This window comes from Scyliorhinus torazame, chromosome 29 (genome assembly GCF_047496885.1).
Source record: "Scyliorhinus torazame isolate Kashiwa2021f chromosome 29, sScyTor2.1, whole genome shotgun sequence".
In the NCBI taxonomy this organism is placed as follows: domain Eukaryota; kingdom Metazoa; phylum Chordata; class Chondrichthyes; order Carcharhiniformes; family Scyliorhinidae; genus Scyliorhinus; species Scyliorhinus torazame.
In genome coordinates, this window is record NC_092735.1 from 18,822,216 (window position 1) to 18,843,733 (window position 21,518).

The window sequence follows — 21,518 nt, forward strand, 5'->3', positions numbered from 1 at the left end:
CCCCCCCCCCCCGGATGTTCAAGTCCAAATCGTTAATCTATAAAACAAACGGCAGGGGTCCCAAGACTAAGCCCTGTGGAACATCACTTGAAACAGCTTTCCATTCACAAGGGCAGTCATTGACTGTTACCCTTTTGTTTCCTTTTACTAAGTCAACTTTGGATCCAATTTGCCACATTACCCTGTATCCCAGGTCTGCCATGTGGGATCTTGTCAAATGCCTTGCTAATCCATGAAGACAACATCCACTGCACTACCCTCATTGATCCTCCTTGTCATTTCCTCATAGAATTCAATCAAATTTGTTCGTCAGGACCTTCCCTTGACAATACCATGCTGACTATTCCTTTCTAAGACCTTGTCTTTCTAAGTGACAGTTTATCTGATCTCTCGGGATTGATTCTAACAATTTGTCCACCACTGAAGTAAGACTAACCGACTTAGAATTATTTGGCTTTTCCTTCGTATCCTTTTAAACAATGGAACCGCATTGCAGTTCTTTGGCACCTCCCCGTTGTCGAGTGAACATTGGAAAATAATACTCGAAGCGTTTGCTATTTCCTCCCTGATCTCCTTCAACTTCCTAGGAAACAATACATCCAGCCCTGGCGACTTATCTGCTTTCAAGGACTCCAACTCCTCTCACACTTCCCCTCTCATTATGATTTTATCCAATATTTCTCACTGCTCCTGTTGGACTGCTATATCCGCATCATTCCTTTCCTTTGTGAATACAGAGACAAAATAATTTGTTCAAAATTCTTCTGTTTCTTCACATAGGTTCCTTTCTTTATCTCTGATAACTATCTTTTTACCTGATCCCTGTACTTTCTGTGCTGCTCTAGGCTATCTACAGCGTTGAACATGGGCTCCATAAAACCCCTGGTCTTCCCAAGAGTGAATGAAAGCCACCAAAGTCCAAACGGATCATAGGCTGCTCGCTCCTTTGAGAGAGAGTGAGAGAGCTGACTAATGGTGATTTAAGCTGAGGGTCACCACACCTTGGGTGAGGGGCAAGGATGATAAGGTGGGGCCTTCATGGATAACTTCAACTGGTAACCTGCATTGTTGGCATTGCTCCGCATCACAAACAGCCGTCCAGCTAACTGACCACCCACCACCCCACAAGACTGAATACAGCTCCTTTGGCTATTTGTGATGCTTGTTGAAGGAGGACACTGGAAGTGCTCTTCTTCTCTAAATTAAATAATAGCATAGAAATGTTTGTGTTGCCATGAGCTTGAGCGAGAACCTTAACCATTTGATGCACGGTCAATGACCAATAAAGCGAGATTGTAGTCCAAATGAAGGCTTTAATAAGCTAGATGTTTCCCCCAGCAGCTGGGGTACAGAATGAAGGCTGCTGGGGCGGCACGGGCTCTTATACCCCGCCTAGCAGGGCGGAGCTACCATACAGCTTGACCAATAGGAAGCATACAATTTCTACCAATGGTGCCCCAGCATTACCAGGTACCGTAATACCTCTACTACCACCCCTTTTTAAAAAGAATGAGCTCCCAGTTAACAAAGAATTGTGTCATAAGGTTTTACGTCAAAAATCTTTACTAACCAGAATTAAATAAAACATGTACTGCTAACAACGAGTCACTCTGGTTCTATCCTTATTTTCACCCAATGGCTCCAATATAACTTTCCAGGATGTTGAGAATTCCTTCCCTTCACTTATGGGACCAGACCCAAATGTGCCACAGCTCTCAGGAATTCACTTTCATTCTCTTCTAAGATTTCTGTAGTTTGGGGGGAGAGGGGGGGGGGAGGGGGAGGGAAAGAGGGAGAGGGGTGACGTCTTTCCACTAGCATTTTGCTAGGTGACCCTCTGACTCCTGACCATTGTGCTCAAGCATAGGCATCACTGCTTTTTAGCTCCATGACTCCAAAATCGGAAAACTCCCTTGTTTCAGATGATCCTTTGCTTCTGGCCTCCATTGCTTCCAAGCGCCGACTGGCAGCTTTCTCTCTCTGCCTATTTCCAATCTGTGTCAGTTCCAGAAATAAAACTGCCTGTTTTCTGTGAAAAATCATGCAGATAACAAAACAAGAATACCTCAGTACAGCCTGTACCCTGTCCCAGTTAGCAACACAAAGTAAATCTTTCTGAAAAATTTATAGTCCATTTGAAAAATGAAATGAAAAAATTAAAATCGCTTATTGTCACGAGTAGGCTTCAATGAAGTTAAATTTTTATTTCCACAAGATATGAATCATGAAATTAGATATTTTCAAAACCTCTTCTCTTTGCCTCTCTGACCCAGAAAAAGAAACCGATCGCCATTGTTTTTATTTCTACCACCTAAAATATAATAACTTTATAACATGTTGCATACTACTTATCACATGCAGTACACGTAGCAATCTTCCGCTATTGTTGCAAGTCAGTCAGTTCATCATGACTTGGACTCCGTAGGCTTGAAGATTCCATTAAAATTTACAACCTTTCTTCTTGTGCTGAGCTTTGTTTCTGCCCACAGTGCATGTCAAAATTTGTTTTCTTGCTAGTAAGAGGAGACTCGTACATTTTTAAGGGCTACCTTTTGAGATAGTCTGTTCAGAATTCAGCTGTCCTCCATATTTGTAGTTTATTTTTGAACCTGAACAATGAAGAACGTCCCAATTAATTAGACTATTTCCCTCTTACTCATCAGCTTATCTTTATTTTTCAGCTCGTTGTCTGGACCGGTACTTTGGTTTCTCATTTTTGAGATGGTATGTTACAAATTACTTATTTTTTGTGCCAACAACTTGTGCCTTCATTAGTCAAAATTCTTCCGTAGCCACTTAAATAACATCAAAAGTATAGTTTAATGTTCAAGTAGAAAGGTTTGATACTCCTGTTTGACATAGTCTTTGAATAGTTAATTGTTCTTCAGTTTTCTTGATCCCCTTTTCACTCTGGTTTTGTTTAATACTTTGAGTAATGTTGTTAGCTTCTTTACTTTTAACCTTCATTTTATGTTCTAACACTTTTTGGCCTTCCTTGCAACTCACAAAGAACATCTTCACAATCACGTTAGAGGTTTCAAATAATTTTATTTGTGTTCATTTGCCTGGATTTTTGCTCCTGTGTCTCAACAATGGTAAGCACTTCTGATTCTGTGTGGGTGTCATTAACCCTTCCGGATTGATTTGAGATCCCCGTCCTTTCTGGGGAAAACTTTTAATTGAGACTCTTCAGGCACTGACTCTGTCCTGGGAGGTGGCAAAATCATATTCCCCAATATAAAATCCACGTGCTCAATTGTCAGTTTGGTCACAACACTAAAATTAATGGGCTGGATTCTCCACTGGCAGGATTCTTCGTTGCACCGGCAGCGCACCCATGCACGGGGATTTCACGACAGCATGGGGCTGCCCACAATGGGAACCGCCATTGGGGGATGGAGAATCCTGCCGCTGGTGGGGTGTGCTGCACAGTGGGGCGGAGAATCCCACCCAATAGATCCCTTTATTTGGGCACTGTTTAAAGTCACTCTACACAATAGGATACTCCCATACATCCCATCAATACCTTCTATCAAAAAGTTTTTATTCAACAAACCTTTTTGAAGAAAAGTAAACCTTTTGCTAGCAGCACCTCTTGAGCTGAACTGGTATCTCAGGGTAACCATCTTTTTAGGACCTTGGTCAAAAACGTAGCGGCTTCGCCTTCAAGTATAAAACTTCCAACGTGTGCTACACCGATGGACGTGTAATTTTTCCGATTAGCTATTAAAGCGCAACCTAGTCTTCCCTCTAGGCTAAATATTAAAGATCCCATGACAGTATTTGAAAAAGAGCAGGGGCGTTATCCATAGTATACTGGCCAAAATTGATGCCTCAATCAACAACATAAGATGATTTGCTCATCGTCACATTGTGTTTAATGGAGCTTGCATAAATTAACTTGTCACATTTCCTGGAAACCCATTGTGACCAAACTTCAATCGTACTGTTGGCTGTAAAATGCTTAGAGATGTCTGGTGGTAAGAAAATCATTATGTATTATAAATACAAGTCTTTTTTGAATTTGTCAGCAGAATATTTCAACCAAACCAGAACTAGATAGTGATCCAAAGTAGAAATTTCAACCTGTGGGAGGCAATTTCAGTAACCTATTTCTAAGATATGCTAACTTAACACCAATTGCAAATTGAGCATAACATCCTTACTGATATACATGACTGAACTACTTCTTGATGAGCTTGCTCAGCCATTGAGCAATTTACATGCAGAGCTGAATTTGACTAAATGAAAATCGCTTATTGTCACAAGTAGGCTTCAAATGAAGTTACTGTGAAAAGCCCCCAGTCGCCACATTCCGGCGCCTGTTCGGGGAGGCTGGTATGGGAATTGAACCGTGCTGCTGGCCTGCCTTGTTCTACTTTCAAAGCCAGCGATTTAGCTCTGTGCTAAATAGCCCCTATGCAAGAAGAGCTGGCTGATTTGCGAACAACATAAAGCATTATATTGTCAGGACCTGTGGGAAGCTGTGACCTGTTAAATGACTGGTTGGACATACTTTTGGCTGCACTGACCCTCGTTTCAAAGCTTGGTTTTGTTTAGTCCAGCATTAACTGAAAGGGAACCAATGTCAGGTTTCTGGGGAAACTGAAACTAATTCAAACCAGACAAAGACACACAGCCATAAATGCTTAGAAGCCTAACAGTGCAATTTTGGCAGGCCGGAGAGAGTTACGTTGGGGAGAAGTTTAAAGAAGGAAGTCTGGAGATGGAAAGAGAACCTAGTGGAGTGGTGTAGCGACAACAATCTCTCCCTCAATGCCAGCAAAACTAAAGAGCTGGTAATTGACTTCAGGAAGCAAAGTACTGGACACACCCCTGTCAGCATCAACGGGGCCGAGGTGGAGATGGTTAGCAGTTTCAAATTCCATGGGGTGCACATCTCCAAAAATCTGTCCTGGTCCACCCACGTCGACGCTACCACCAAGAAAGCACAACAGCGCCTATACTTTCTCAGGAAACTAAGGAAATTCGGCATGTCCACATTGACTCTTACCAACTTTTACAGATGCACCATAGAAAGCATCCTATCGGGCTGCATCACAGCCTGGTATGGCAACTGCTCGGCCCAGGACCGCAAGAAACTTCAGAGTCGTGAACACCGCCCAGTCCATCACACAAACCTGCCTCCCATCCATTGACTCCATCTACACCTCCCGCTGCCTGGGGAAAGCGGGCAGTATAATCAAAGATCCCTCCCACCCGGCTTACTCACTCTTCCAACTTCTTCCATCGGGCAGGAGATACAGAAGTCTGAGAACACGCACGAACAGACTCAAAAACAGCTTCTTCCCCACAGACTCCTAAATGACCCTCTTATGGACTGACTTCATTAACACTACACCCTGTATGCTTCATCCGATGCCAGTGCTTATGTAGTTACATTGTATATGTTGTGTTGCCCTATTATGTATTTTCTTTTATTCCCTTTTCTTCTCATGTACTTAATGATCTATTGAGCTGCTCGCAGAAAAATACTTTTCACTGTACCTCGGTACACGTGACAATAAACAAATCCAATCCTGGGACGGGAATAAGGAAAGTAAGGTTATTGCTGCTGTTGCTTCAGTTATTTTAAAGGGATCAGTGTAAACCGAGCTGGCCGTGGATCGTGCTTGTGGGAACTCTGGTTGGGGTCAACTGTGGGAGATGGCTCTGGCTACATCCTACATGGAAATAGGAACTGGAACTCTACCTGAGGGAGACTGGAGTTGGAAGGACTTTTGCTGAACATAGTGCCATATACCCAAACTGCACTGTGAGATTCATCTGAGACCTATCTTCCTACCTCCTGTTTAAAGTGTAATTTTTGTTTACAACAATTTGCCTTTGTTCACATACAATTTGTTGATTTTGGTTTAATAAAGTTATAGAAATGACATTTTCTCTTTCTTCATTGTTTTTCAGTGAATTTGATTCTTTTTGTTCACAAGAATCATTCATCTGTCTACTGGGACCTCCCACATCTCATAGAACTAAGCATAACACATGTCTTAATGCATATATAGGTCACATCAGTACTTGACTATATTTATATTGCCTCAGTGATTCATTACTCTGATGTTGCACCTATTCATTACCATGAGAACTGATCAAGTAAGTTTCCATCAGCATAATTTGCTTATCCACAAATACTTGTTCCTCAGTACAGTAATGCTGCTCCATCATTGGTAGCAGCTCTTTCATCCATTATGCCTCTGAATTCCTTCAACATTCCATCCCTGGCACCCTTTACTTGCCACCTCCTTAAAACTCTTCCAATTCTGTTGTCTGCACAGACCTCTTCTTTTGTGCTTTCTCTTCTGCTTGGCATTCGCGGTTTCAACTACTTTTGTCAAGCACTTTCAGACTCCTTTTGTGCGAAGTGCTATAAAAATATTTGCTCCTGAATCAATTGAAAACATACTGGTTGTCGTAACTGTGTTCTAGGAAACAGTTTGCAAATTATGTTATCCCTTTACTTTACACTGCTTCTGGTTTAGGGGCTGGTTTAGCACAATGGTCTAAACAGCTGGCTTGTAATGCAGAACAAGGAAGCAGCGCGGGTTCAATTCCCGTACCGGCCTCCTCGAAAAGTCGCAGGAATGTGGCGAGTAGGGCTTTTCACAGTAACTTCATTGAAGCCTACTTTGTGACGATAAGCTATTATTATTATTATTATTCTGCACAAACTCTTCAATGTTGCTGTATACACGAGTAATTTTCATGGAATTCATGGACCATAAATAATTGGTTAAAAAGGAAATATTTCCTTTTTTCGGTTTTATGGTCTGTATAAAGTTTGATTTTAAAATTTAGTATAGAACCTCTGGAAGTACTCAATAAAAGTTGGCAATTATAACAGAAAATAACGTGGGAAAGGCTCATTGGGGAAAGAGAGGAGAGGACGATGTTTACAAACCACCGTCACCACCTCCAAAGCAGGGTTTTAAGTTATAATTAGCTTGATATGAAAGGAGAAATGGTGTTGATATTAGTATCTGATGCAGTCCGAAACATAACTGGCAAAAATAAATGATTGATCCAACTAATGGGGAAAATGTGTAATGCAGTAGTTACCAGAGTAGATGTCAAACAGGCCTTTGGTCACTAATTTGGTAAGTAAAAGAAAATAAAAATGGCTTTAGGAGAAGAGATTAAAAGTATTTACCGGAATGTAAACCTTTATGCTGAACCATTCATTAATGACTAGTGTATTTGTATACTCTACTTGAGTGACTTTGAGCTGATTCGGGGCAGCACGGTAGCCTTGTGGATAGCACAATTGCTTCACAGCTCCAGGGTCCCAGGTTCGATTCCGGCTTGGGTCACTGTCTGTGCGGAGTCTGCACGTCCTCCCCGTGTGTGCGTGGGTTTCCTCCGGGTGCTCGGGTTTCCTCCCACAGTCCAAAGATGTGCAGGTTAGGTGGATTGGCCATGATAAATTGCCCTTCGTGTCCAAAATTGCCCTTAGTGTTGGGTGGGGTTGCTGGGTTGTGGGGATAGGGTGGAGGTGTTGACCTTGGGTAGGGTGCTCTTTCCAAGAGCCGGTGCAGACTCGATGGGCCGAATGGCCTCCTTCTGCACTGTAAATTCTATGATCTATGATTAAAAGTGCTCTCCTGTCTCTACATGGTTTGATTAGCTCTGTGCATTATTCTACTGTACAGTCTCCTTAGTCCTACATTGTAGCATCATTAAATATCCATGTTATGCAGCAGTTGCAAAAATGGCTGTTAACCGTGAGAGACCAGTAGCCTCTAAAGATGGACAACCATGTTGTTAACGTAACTTTAATGTCAACGGACATCCTGGGGAGCATAAATTACATCAATTTTCATCAGTGATGTTGATCAGATTTGGTCTAGTGGGGTAAGAATAGATTATACAGTGTAAGTACCCTCAATAAGAACATGCTGCTCTTCACTAGCCGTAGCAGTCAAATCTTCCATTCATACAGGACTCCAAATGAGGTTTGTTTGGACTAAAGAATCTTTAAATGGACCTGAAGGATTATAATAGCAAATCCTTTGCGAGGAGAGGGAACTTCTGCATTTGTCTGGTGGGAAATATTAATTAACCTAATTTGATACAGTGGCTGAAACTTGTTTGAGTTGAACATTTTTACTTTGATAAATTTTGTCCTCCCCTTTGTGGCCTCTGATGTCTGTCACTTTGGGAAAGGTAATGGCGTGTAGCGTGGGCGGTTGTGGTTTAGTTCGATGCATTGTTTCAAACAATCTCTTACACATTTTCGATGATGCTTAACATCAGCACCGGTCTCTATCTCTCCTACTATGTGCAAGCACTTTACCACCAATAAGTACTAATGTAGGAAAACACGACAATTCTGCAAGAGTCCATAAACACCCATCGACTAAGTTATCAGGTATTTTCTTTCTTGGCAATGAATGAGAAATAAATACAAGGACAACCGGAAAGTTCCCGTGTTCTTGATCAAATCGCACCAAGAAATCTTTTATGCCCACCCAAGAGGGTTTGGACACCTCGACTGAAAGATGACAACTCCAACCATGCAGCACTCCTCCAGCCCTGCACTGCCGTATCAACCTGGATTATTTGCTCAGGTGTCTGACGTTGGACCTGAAATCCTAATCTTCTGGTTGGAGTGCCACTGAGAAAAAGCTGTTTACTTTTTATCATAGAATTTACAGTGCAGAAGGAGGCCATTCGGCCCATCGAGTCTGCACCGGCTCTTGGAAAGAGCACCCTACCCAAGGTCAACACCGCCACCCTATCCCCATAACCCAGTAACCCCACCCAACACTAAGGGCAATTTTGGACACTAAGGGCAATTTATCATGGCCAATCCACCTAACCTGCACATTTTTGGACTGTGGGAGGAAACCGGAGCACCCGGAGGAAACCCACGCACACACTGGGAGGATGTGCAGACTCCGCACAGACAGTGGCCCAAGCCGGGAATCGAACCTGGGATCCTGGAGCTGGAAGCAATTGTGCTAACCACTCTGCTACCGTGCTGCCCTTTTCTGTCCCCACACATTAGTAGCCTCAAATTATCCATGTTATGTAGAGGCAAATTGGATTTGCAGTAAGAGGTGCTGCTAAGTCTTACCAATTGGAATGTTACATGTATTTTGAATGTTTATATCAAGTGTTATCCTCCTAAATTGGGGGTCTCTTTAATTTTACTACCTTTCTCTGTCTGATGGCAATGACTTATTAGTGCTTCCGTGGAAGTGAAGTACCCTGTAAGTCACTATTCATTCATAGCCTCCATGATGAGTATTGGCAGCTATTGAACTGCAGGAGACACCTAGGATATCATAACTGAGCCCAAAATCCATATGGAGCAGAACCACTGACTTGCATGTCTTTTTTTTCCCAACTCCAAATTGTAATGTGCACCATTGTACTGACATAGATTAGGGATTGCACCTGGAACACTGTGTAACTAATTTTACTGTAGAAAAACTCACTTGCCCATCAAGGTAACTCCTCACTGATTTTTTTTGTTTTTTGTTGATTCTATTTGTTTGGAAATTAAGATTGTAATTGATGTAGGTAAATAATGTATAGCATGCAGATGTACAGTGTCATGTAGTTATATACATTCTTTTGTCATGTTTTGGAACTTTTTGTCTGTTGCACATTTGTTCTGCTTTATGTTTCTTATTGGATTCTAACAGTAATTTCCCATTTCTTTCAGGGGAGACCAAAGTGAAAAGCTGAATGGTCTGCTTGAAATAAAGTGCAAGGTATGATTGAGTTTGGGCTTATAAAAATTCATTTATGGGATATAGGCAACGCTGGCTAGACCAGCATTTATTTTCCATCCCCAGTTACCCGTTCTTATGTTAATAATTGGTGCATCCATTTCCAACTTTACCAGAAGCTTAGCCAAGAATATGACACGCAAAAATTAAGCTAGTCACATTTTCCTCCCGTTTTGGCACAAAGGAAACTGGTCTAACTGCGAATTAATCATAATTGTTGTGACTTGAGTGCCAATATGTCCCCGTTGAACAAGAACGGTTTGGAATTTTGAAACTCTACCACAAGCAACAATTGATGCTAGATGAATTAATTTGCTAGATGAATTAATTTTAATTCTGAGAGTTGCCAAGTGTATTGAGGGTTATGGAGCAATGGCAGGTGTATGCAGTCAGGTCACCAATAAGCCATTACCTCATCGATTGGTGGAACAAGCTCGAGGAATTAAATGGCTTCCTCCTGTTGCAATGGCACCATCTAGTTGCCTATTTCATTCGTGAACAGTTTGATTCGTGTCAAGGCTGAGCCTCTTTTTAACCTCCCCCAGTGCCCATGTAAGTTCACTTTCTAGCATGGCTCACTGGCTGGTGCTTAGGAGTTTAAATCAAAGTAATTTTCTTGCCCTTTGCAACACTGAAGTCCAGAGTTCCACAGCACAGGTTGAATCTTTTTGATCTGTGTGGCTCAGTACTGTACCATGTAACACATTTAGTTACTGGACCATTGCAGTGTCTGTACTTCATAGGCAAACAAAGAAAATCCTAGCATGCAAAAGAAAAAGCAGCAAATTTCCATTACAATATTTTGAGCACCATTTTAGTTTAATGTCCCCATTGGATCTAAGCTTTAGTCCACGGTTGTGTCAGTATCTATACGAGTGATGTCACAATATGTACCGGAGTATAATTATTTGAAGTTTCATCATCCTTTAGAAATTTGAAACTCAACTGGTTTACAGGCAAGAGTTTTTGTACAATTAAAACTCTGAATTCGGCTCCTAAAAGAGTTAAAGGCTGTGCTGTAGGGAATATTGGAGAGCCTAGTTTATGTAATATCAGCTGGTAAAATTAATTCCAGCACAATTTCTGACCTAATCACGCTGCACACCACTTGTCCACTTTCCACCTTGACACATCTGTTGTCTAAAATCGAGATGGTGAAGGACAAACGAGAAGGTAAGAAGTTAACATGTTAATATGTTCTGCAGAATAATGCTTCAGTCTGTTTTGGGGGAACCATACAGTTCTAATTAGTGACATTCGGCTACTTGCAAAGCTTTAATCTCAAAATTTGATGTAATGATGTTTTGAAGTATCAGGTCAGCCTATACATATTTAATATCCTGTAAAGGATAAGAAAATCACTAACACTAAATATTTCAATCTACTGAAAAAAGTGAATGTTTTTGAAATAATATGAATAATTAGTTTAGAAATTGAGATTCCTTTTCTACGTTGTTCTTCACCTCAGACGGGAGGGGAGAGAAAAAGTCCCATGTCATGAGGTTTTGAAATGATTTTTGTCTAAATTCGAACAACGAAGAAAATCTATTTGCTGCTGTGAAGATATAAAGCATGTGATTATGTGATACTTGAAAGACACTTATGCTGACAGTTTGCTTTTGCTGTATAACACTCGCCGGAAAATTTCAAGAACAGTAGTGATAACGTTTGAAACTATGCACTGGTTGCTGTATTTATGTAGAAATTCATGCTGTAGTACTGTCAGCTTGAAGGAACTAGCAATGATTCATTGGTAACCGATTTATAAATAAAAGACAATTGTTGCAGTCATCTTAACATAACTTGAGATGCATTTGTTATAATAAACTTTGTTATAATGTACAGTGCCTGGATCAGGGTGGGGTGAGCTGAAATGAGTGCACTACTGAACCATACCCTGTACTGTTACATGCTTTGTTCTATATTTAGCATCCTCGTGGAATGTTGCTCCATTTCTGTGCACATTTTTAAAATTCTCTCGTTCAAATATGAAATCCGCAAATCAAATAGCCTGGTACTCTGCACACGTGTGTGTGCATGCATGCAAACAGATTTCATACCTCCCATTATAACGTATCTCCAATGAGTTCTAGTTGCTGTTGCAATGAATTAATTGTGGAATAATGCAGAGATTGACCTTTGATTTCAACCAACTGGCTGATGCATTTGGTCTTCATCAGTGAATGAAGAAGGAGGGGATCTTGCTTCTGATATCAACGAACTTTCAAATATTTCTGATCAATGGACGAGAACAAAAATCCAGTTTTGCTGAGACTCCAGTAAAAATCATCTTGCAACCCTTGCTTTATAGATTTACATTTGAATATCGGGCATGTGGATAAGTTGCTTCTGGAGTCTGACTTGGATTGGCAAGTCTAGGGAGAAAATAATGGAGCTGGAGGTGTGGAAAGAGGGGCTGTGAATTGGGCACCAAATATTATTTTGCATGTAAAATTGGCAGTTGAATTACTTGTTAAATCAGTCGTGCAACTCAGCATATGGTTCTGCTACATCAGCAGAGCAATAGGACCATGAGGACACCACATTTCCAAATTCCCTTTCAAGTAACTTGTTACTTGACGGATGCTGAGTGATTACCCTGGAATTTCTTGCCTAACATTATAATGGGAACATCTTTTTTTAAAATAAATTTAGAGTACCCAATTATTTTTTCCAATTAAGGGGCAACTTAGCGTGGCCAATCCACCTATCCTGTACATCTTTGAGTTGTGGGGGCGAAACCCACGCAAACACGGGGAGAATGTACAAACTCCACGCAGACAGTGACCCAGAGCCGGGATCGAACCTGGGACCTCGGCGCCGTGAGGCATCAGGGCTAACCCACTGTGCCACCGTGCTGCCACATGATGGGAACATCTTCACCACAGAATGGTAACACTTCGAGAAGAGGATCAAGTACTGTCATCGCAAAACAACTAAGGATGGGAATTAAGTGCAGCTTTTCCACCATCTCCCTGAAAGCCATTGCTCTCTGGTAAACCCGTGTCTCTTTTAAACAGAATTTGGGAGTTTTGATCACACCCTTGGGAGTGGAGAGAAAAACAAGTGTAAAGATCTTGCTTCCTGAAAAATCCACTGGTGGCTCCTCATTTGTCGTTTTGTCTCCCATGTTCTCTGTGCAGCTTCATTTCTTTGGTAACTGACATCAGTTGTGATGTGTGCAGCTCTCCATAATATAAGAGTTTACTGATTAATTCCTGCATCCTTGGTTAAGTCTGTGGGGATAGTTTCAAATTTGTATCATCCCTTCAATCTTATGGGGAAGAACAAACTGAAGTTTAAACTGCATAACCTACAACAGATTGATCCCGGTCATCATACTAACTAAGAACTTGAATCATTTTGCAGCAAAACTCAAGGAAAATCCATTAAGTTTTAGACGATAAATTTATTGGTCATGCGCTGTAAACTCTCATTGTACTGGACTTTTATTCGCTCTTCCAATTTTGGCAGAAAAACCCCCAGTCCTGATTCACTTCAGTGCTTTCAGCATGTGACTACAAAATATGAGTGCTCAAATGACCAGTAACACCTAAGCAGCATTCACTTTCTTGACATTGGTGCGAATTCTGTGTTGGTCGAATGTTTTCATCCATTATACTAAACATAATTCAAGGCCATCAACCAAATAAGCCTTACAAAGTCAGCCTTGCATAACATGGAAGGCATCCAGTTGTTCACTTGGGCCTTTAGTTTTTTTTCTATTAAGCCTTTTTAATTTGTTTTTCATTTCACCACAATTTTGTTTTATTCCTTCCTCTTATCTTACTCTTTCGCCTAGTGTTTAGGTCTTTTTCGCTAGAATGATTTGATTGTGGTCTTGTCATTACACAGTGAATATCTAGCAGTTCCATTATAGCCTTGATTGCTTTTAAAAAAATATATATAATTTATTTAACTGGTTCTGCTTTTTCACTTCTATTGAAATGTGGGTTTTTATAATATAATTTTATAATCTTTATTAGTGTCACAAGTAGGCTTGCATTAAAACTGCAATGAAGTTACTGTGAAAATCCCCTAGTCGGCACACTCCAGCGACTGTTCGGGTACACTGAGGGAGAATTCAAGATGTCCAATTCACCTAACAAGCACCGGAGCACCCGGAGGAAACCCACGCAGATACTGGGAGAACATGTGGACTCTGCACAGACAGTGACCCAAGCCAGGAATTGAACCCGGGTCCCTGGCGCTGTGAAGCAATAATGCTAAGCACTGTGCTACCGTGTCCTAAGTATTGTGCTCTGTCAGTGTGTTTAGAAAAAGTGTGCATAGCATCTGTTTCAAAGATGTGCTGTGAGGAGGTGGGCAAAACTTCAATTTTGAAGCTGTCTCAGTTTGACAGTCAACTGATCACTTCTGTTGGGTCTCTTTGGGGTTGAGATGCTTCCGAGATGAGCCTGGCAACTGAGGCTCTGAACCAAGTCAACTGTCTGTCAAGCTAGTATTTAAGTGCATAGATCAGGTCCGTCCACAATACTCCGGATATTGTTAACGATTGATCATAAGCCAGCTTCACTAATGCAACCTGAATGTTAGACCAGCCACTGAAGGGCTGCACCAGGTAACACTGGAAGCCTGTTCTTCAATGAATATTTGGCTGAGCACACAGTAGGAACAACTCTTGAATGGGTGTAAGGTGATTTGAGTTCCAGCAATGACTTTGTGGTCACCAGGGGCCTTAAACCTTGGTTCTGCCAATTTGCTGCTAGTCCTTTGGATTTGAACAAGTAGAATGTATTCCTGTGGGAAGAATGTGCATCTTGGGAAAGCAGAAACCATGCAGGTGAGTCCAGATGTCTGTTGCTTGATTTGAAGACTCTTAAACATGAAGATGGGATTTTGTACATAGACACCCGTTTGAAAGGCAAAAATGTTATTTCCCAGCAGAACACAGCTCTACCTAACCAAGAGTTCCAGGAGCATACCATGTTGGAGCTGCAAAATATTAGGATTGCAGGTCCTATCATTAATTTATTGACTTTCTCGGATTTAAATGTTGTTTCTTGGCAGTTTCTGTGCTACTCCGAACAATGTATTTGGCCACCTGATCTAATGTTTACCTAGAATTAGTGGTAAATTTCATGGAAATTAGTCAATTCGTTCCTTCCCCTTGCACCCTCCCAAAGCAAACTCGCCACTTCTCTAAAATTGAAGTTATCCAAAACTTTGTTGGTGTCTAATTTGCACCATGCCCTATTCACCAATCTCCCCTCTACTCACTGACCAACATTGGCTTCGGCCTCCATTTTAAAATTCTCATTCTTTGAAACCCTGTGGCCTATCCCAATCTCAGCTCCTATAGCCCCACAATTGTTCCAGCTATCTGTTCTCTAATTCTGGCCTCGTCACATTTTCTATTTTAATTGATTCATGATCAGCTTGGCCCTATCGTTTGGAATTCTGTCCCACAACCTTTCTCCTGTCTTCATTCTGCTCCTCCTTTGGCACACTCCATCAAACCTACTGCTTTGACCAAGCTATCCGTCATCTGTGGCATGATTTCTTGAGTTTCATTTTCTAACGCTGCTGTGAAGCGCCATGGGACATAATTTTATAGAAAAGTGGTTGTTTGATCATCATCAGCCACATTGACCAAGTCACCATTATCTACCACTAATCAGATTGTACACCTATCTTAGTTCTTGCCTTACCTGTTATGTTCACCCAATTCTTGTTTACCAAGACTTCAATGTGAAGCTGTTTTGGCAGCACTGTATTTTCTAAGCATGTCTATATTTTGTAGCTATTTTGAACTATGGTTGCACATATGCAACTCATCAACCCTCAACAATTCGGACCACAATTTTCAATGTGGAACACTGATGGCAAAATAGCAGCATAGTAAAGTAACATGAGCTTCACAATCCAAGGGGATATGCATACAGGAAAGTTATTTCTTCAAATAAATCTCAATGGAGACAGTTGAATTTTTGGAAAACATTTGGAATACCACAATGATATCATTATTTAAATGGCTCTAATGGGGCAGCGGGTAATAAAAACTGGATTTTAAAAATACGCTAATTGTGACAACTGCTTAAATCGGAGATTTTGGGGAGGGGTGGGATGAAAGGAACTGTTCAGCCTTTGAGTGAGGAAGCACTCACACAATAGGAATATGGGGCTAGTGGGGAAGGTGCAGGAAGATCAGATGCAGTTTGTGACTGGGTTTTTGTGGTTCCACAGTCCAAACCAGTTGATCATTTTCACCTCCGTTCAAAGTGTGCTATTGATTTTCTTTGCATGTTTTAAAAAGTCTGCTCTAGCACCAAAATATATCCAACTTCAGTCAATACTGGACACAATGTTTTTGAAGCTACCTGAAAATATCGACTAGATAAACAGAACAAACTCATTTACCCAATGTGGACTGTCAGCACATAACTTCACCTACCAGCAACCGAGGTCAGGGAATTGCGGGTGAGGCCCCTACAATATTACTGACTGTTAATTTTAACATGCAATGTTGATAGACAAGAGTGTAGATTTAGGAAATCCCTGTAAGCCTTGTTTGTTTCTTCCATCTGGTGCTACAAAGACTTTCTGTGAACAGTCACAGTATTTTGAGAAATGTAATGTATGACAGTGGAGACACAACTGTGCAAGATTTGGAGCAGACAGAATCGCTGCAGAAATTCTGAAACGTGGTAGAGATGTAGTTCTAATATGGCTGTTCAACCTCCTAGCCCTCATCTGGGAAGAGCAGTACATGCCAGGGATCTCTGATGCTGTGATCATGACTATAATTCAAAAGGGAAACGAGTATGATTGTGGTAACTACAGAGGACTCTCCCTACTATCTGCCACAGGGAAAATCACTGCAAGAATCATCTTCAACCATCACCTCCCTCCCAGTTGGCAAGGAACCCCTTTCAGAATTGCAGTGTGATTTTCGCTCATCAAAAGGCACCGCAGACATGATCTTCATGTACAGTGGCAAATTCAAGCAAAGTGCAAGGATCAGCAATTGTTGTCCGTGGCTTTTTTCAACCTCCCAAAAGCCTATGACTCTGTCGACCACAAAGGCTTATGAAGTATTCAATTTGGCTGCCCGTTGAAATTTTTGTCACCATCCTCTGTCTACTTCACGACGTGCAAGCTGTGATCCTCTCCAAAGGAACCACCACAAATCTGGACTCTGAAGAGTGGGGTCAAACGAGGCTCTGTCGTTGCACCAACTCTTTCCGTTTTCCTCACTGCTATACTGCACCTCGTCTCCAGTAAATTACACACAGGCTTGGAGGTAATCTAAAAACAGATGGGAAAGCTGTTGAACCCTCGCCACCTTCAATCTAAAACCAAAATCACTGCAACCTCCAGTCATAGAGCTTCAGTATGCAGATGATGTTTGTGTGCGTGCTCACTCAGAAACTGAATCAGCTCCATCGTCAAAGCACTTGAGGAAATGGACCTTTCACTAAACATGTGGAAAACCAAGGGCCTCTTCCAATCAGCACCCACAGCACCATCCATTAGTTAAGGTCAATGGCATGGTCCTGGAAAATGTGGACCATCATCTATATCTTGGGAGCCTCCTCTCAATGAAGGCAGACGTAGAGTTCACCATCGCCTCCCTCGGTCAACTGAGGGAAAGAATCTTTTGAGGGCCAGGATCTCAAACCTGAGACCAAGGTCATGGCTTACCAGGCAGCAGTAATCCCTGCAATCCTAATATGCTTTGGAAACATGGCTAACCTACAGCAGGCACCTTGAGCATTAGAGAATGCCACCTATGGTGCCTTTGCAAGTTCATTCAAATCTGGTGGCAAGAAAGGGTCAAACAGCAACATTGCCTCCTAAGCCAACTTGCTTAGCATTTAAGGGGCTAATTAATCAAAACCAGCTCCTCTGCGTAAGACATAAAGCTTGTGAGCCGAACACCAGACTCCTGAAGCAACTCCTCCACTCAGTCTTAGTCACGACAGGACACTCCGAGGGGGACGACAGGAGACTCGAGGGGAACAGCGGAAATTCTTTAGGGATGTCCTCAAAATATCTTTTTTTTTGAACAGGTCAAATATTGCTGCCGACATGTCCCTGGTTTGTGACGAACCGAAAGGCAAAGGCTCATCCAGAAAGGCACTGAACACATCAAGACTTTAGGAATGTGCAGAATTTAAGTTGAGCCGTTGGAGGGAGTGCACAAACCCATCTATAGAAAATCATAGAGTAGTGTAGCACTGATGAGGACAATTTGGCCCATCGAGTCTGTGCCGGCTCTTTTATAGAGAATCCAGTTTCCCTGCTGTTTTCATTAATATTTCAAGTATTTATCAGGGAGTGCATTCCAAATTCTAATCATCCACTGCTTTAAAAAAAAAAGTTTTCCTTTTGTTGCGTCTGGTTCTTTTGAGTCTGGTTATTGACATTCCAACCATTGGAAACAGTTTCTCTTTTCGCTTTCTCTGAAGATAGCAATCTCAGCTTCTCCTGTCTGTCCTTGTCGCTATAATCCCTCACCTTCGGAATCTTTCCAGTATTGCTGGAGCTCTCTCGAGGTTGTTATTTCTGAATGAGGAAGCAGGTGGTTTAAGGCCATTGCAACAAAAAAAAAAGAATGAAGGAAATAGAAGAAAATTGATCCATCAGTTGAAACACTGATGGAATTTAAACAATGTGAAGTAAAACGATTTGAATGTGAGGTTGAGAATTTCAAGGAGCCAAGGTGATCATCTCAACCCTTCAAGCACAACTTGCCCCGCATGTGGCAGTGTCTGCAGGTTGAGCATTGGACTTAAAAGCCACCTCAGAACTAACTAATCGAACCAGAGTTGAAGTAAGTCGTCCTTGACCTTGTGGAAGAAGAGCGATCAGTTGTCTAACCAAGATTCAACATAGTTATACTACTTTTTAATTCTATTCCTCTAGAAATAAAGCCCAGTGCTTGCTTTTGTTTTGTTTAATGGCCTTGCTAATCTGTGCTAATTATTTTCCCAGTCTGACTATGTGCCCCCCCCCCCCCCCCCCCAATTTGATGTCATCCACAAATTAGAAATTGTATTTTTTGACTCGCTCTCAAAAGTCTCTACATAGCTAAGCAAGTAATCTCTTAACTTCTTTTATCAGTGGCATTTGAACTGTATTGGGTGGCTTAATTGGAATTAGTAGCAGGTATAGGTACTAAGTTTCAGATGTTTAAGAGCTGTTTAATTGATGATTGTAAAACTACTTTGCTGTTAAAGTATTTAAAAATGAATGAATGAAATGAATGAAAATCGCTTATTGTCACAAGTAGGCTTCAAATGAAGTTACTGTGAAAAGCCCCTAGTCGCCACATTCCGGCGCCTTTTCGGGGAGGCTGTTACGGGAATTGAACCGTGCTGCTGGCCTGCCTTGGTCTGCTTTCAAAGCCAGCGATTTAGCCCTGTGCTAAACAGCCCCTGTGTATAAAATGTGTATAAATTAAAGTTTTTTAACATAAAAGATGCCTATTGGTCAGACTCATCACTCCACGGGTGAAGTATCCTTTCCTCGCAGTTTTACAAATGAAAGGAAGTGGTTTGGGGTTCTTGTCCGGTATCCTAACAAATGTTGGGGTCTGGTATCCTAACATCAGTGAGCAATCTGCTACTTGTCCTCTAACGCCACATTCTCTGAACTTATTCATTAGTCTATTATGGAGCACCTTATTAGTCTATTATAGGAGATGTGGAGATGCCGGCGTTGGACTGGGGTGAGCACAGTAAGAAGTTTTACAACACCAGGTTAAAGTCCAACAGGTTTGTTTTGATGTCACTAGCTTTCGGAGCGCTGCGCCTTCCTCAGGTGAATGAAGAGGTATGTTCCAGAAACATATATATAGACAGATTCAAAGATGCCAGACAATGCTTGGAATGCGAGCATTAGCAGGTGATTAAATCTTTACAGATCCCCATCTCTTCCCTAAATTACATGGATGTAAGTCTCTGGATTGATTTATGCTCTTGAGTTTTAGGATATTTATACCACCCTTCTTTTCTTTTAGAAACAAGTCACCCCATTATTCATCATTCAATGTCATGTTCTACATCCCTGTTGGATCATTATCATCATGGTTGCTCGAAGGCATCATGGTGGCCTAGTGGTTAGCACAGCTGCCTCACTGCACTGAGGTCCCAGGTTCGATCCCGGCTCTGGGTCACTGTCCGTGTGGAGTTTGCACATTCTCTCAGTGTCTGAGTGGGTTCTCTCCCACAACCCAAAAATGTGCAGAGTAGGTGGATTGGCCACATTTAATTGGAAAAAATAATTGGGTAATCTAAATTTATTTTTAAAAAAACATCATAGTTGCTCTACCAGAATGAAGGTCCTTGACTCATGGTCTCCCCTGTTTCTCTGTCTGTGCCAGTTTTTTTTTTTTTTTTTCATTTTCCAATAACTTCATTCAATTTTCAAGCCATCCACTTATCTTTATTTCCCCTTAATATCTTTGTCTGCAAATGCTCTTGCCAGTCTGTTTTCTCTTAAAATATTCCCTGCCCGGGCTCTGCTTTTCCCTAAAAGTTCAGCTAATGTCTTTATTCTTCCCTCTTCTCAGCACTTCATTTATTGTGACTTTCTGTCCAACTTATCCCTAAGGTGTCAGTGGAGGAGGAGTTGGATCCCATTTTGGAGGATGAGGTGTGGACCAAGTCTCTCCGTAGGGTGAATGCTACGTCACCCTGCTCGAGGTTAAATTGGATACAACTCAAGGTGGTGTTCAGAGCTTATCTCATCAAGGCTAGAATTAGTCACTTTTTTTGGGGGGGTTGAAGATGGGTGAGAGTGGTGCTCTAGGGGGCCTGCGAACCATACACATGTTCTGGTCCTGGCTCAAGTTGGTGGGTTTTTGGGGGCTTTTTTTTTTTTAAACCCTATGAGCAATTTTAAATGTGGATTTGGAACCCTGCCCATTTGTAGCAATATTTTGGGTGTCATAACAGCCGGAACTGAGGATGGGGGTAATGGCGGACGCTTTGGCTTCATTGCTGGCTCGGCGGCAAATTCTGCTGAGTTGGAGACGGATGGTGCCGCCCAGTGCCCACAAGTCCCAAATAACGTGCTTGTTAGGTGAATTGGACATTCTGAATTCTCCCTCAGTGGACCTGAACAGTTGTCAGGGTGTGACGACGCGGGGATTTTCACAATAACTTAATTGCAGTGTTAATATAAGCCTACTTGTGATACAAATAATATTATTATTATTATTTAATTCTCCACTTTTCTCCCACTCTGACCTTTGTCAATGGCCTGCTACAGTATTCCAGTGAAGCTCATTACCAGTTAGGGAAACCTACATAGACAATAGAAGCAGTAGGCCATTTGGTCCTTTAAGCCATTCATTATGATCATAAAGTTCAAAACCCTGATTCCTTTAGCCCCAAGAGCTATATGTTAATCCTTTTTCAAATCTCACAGCTTTTGGCCTCAATTACTTTCTGTGCTAGTGAATTCCACAAATTCACCACTCTGGGTGAAAAAATTGTCCCTACCTCGGTCCTAAAAGGTTTACTTGCCCCTTATCCTCAAATTATGACCTTTAGTTCTGGACTCCCCCACCATCAAGAACATTCTTTCTCGGGGCAGCACGGTGGTGCAGTGGTTGGCATTGCTGCCTCACGGCGCCGAGGCCCCAGGTTCGATCCCGGCTCTGGGTCACTGTCCATGTGGAGTTTGCACATTCTTCCCTTGTTTGCGTGGGTTTCACCCCCACAACCCAAAAGATGTGCAGGGTAGGTGGATTGGCCATGCTAAATTGCCCCTTAATTAGAAAAAAATGAATTG

At 41.7% G+C, this 21,518-nt stretch overlaps 1 protein-coding gene across 11 annotated transcripts in view; it reads left to right on the forward strand.

Annotated features, from left to right (window-relative positions):
* The window catches only part of LOC140403903 (activating transcription factor 7-interacting protein 1-like), a 256,189-nt gene that overhangs the window by 32,987 nt on the left and 201,684 nt on the right, over window positions 1-21,518 (forward strand). For 9 of the 11 annotated variants that reach the window (XM_072492126.1, XM_072492134.1, XM_072492123.1 and 6 more), the window contains 2 exons: window positions 2,682-2,724; window positions 9,689-9,737. The gene's annotated coding sequence lies outside the window, so the exon portion shown is untranslated. The remainder of the gene's footprint in view (window positions 1-2,681; window positions 2,725-9,688; window positions 9,738-21,518) is intronic. The other 2 variants (XM_072492132.1, XM_072492131.1) reach the window with 1 other exon arrangement.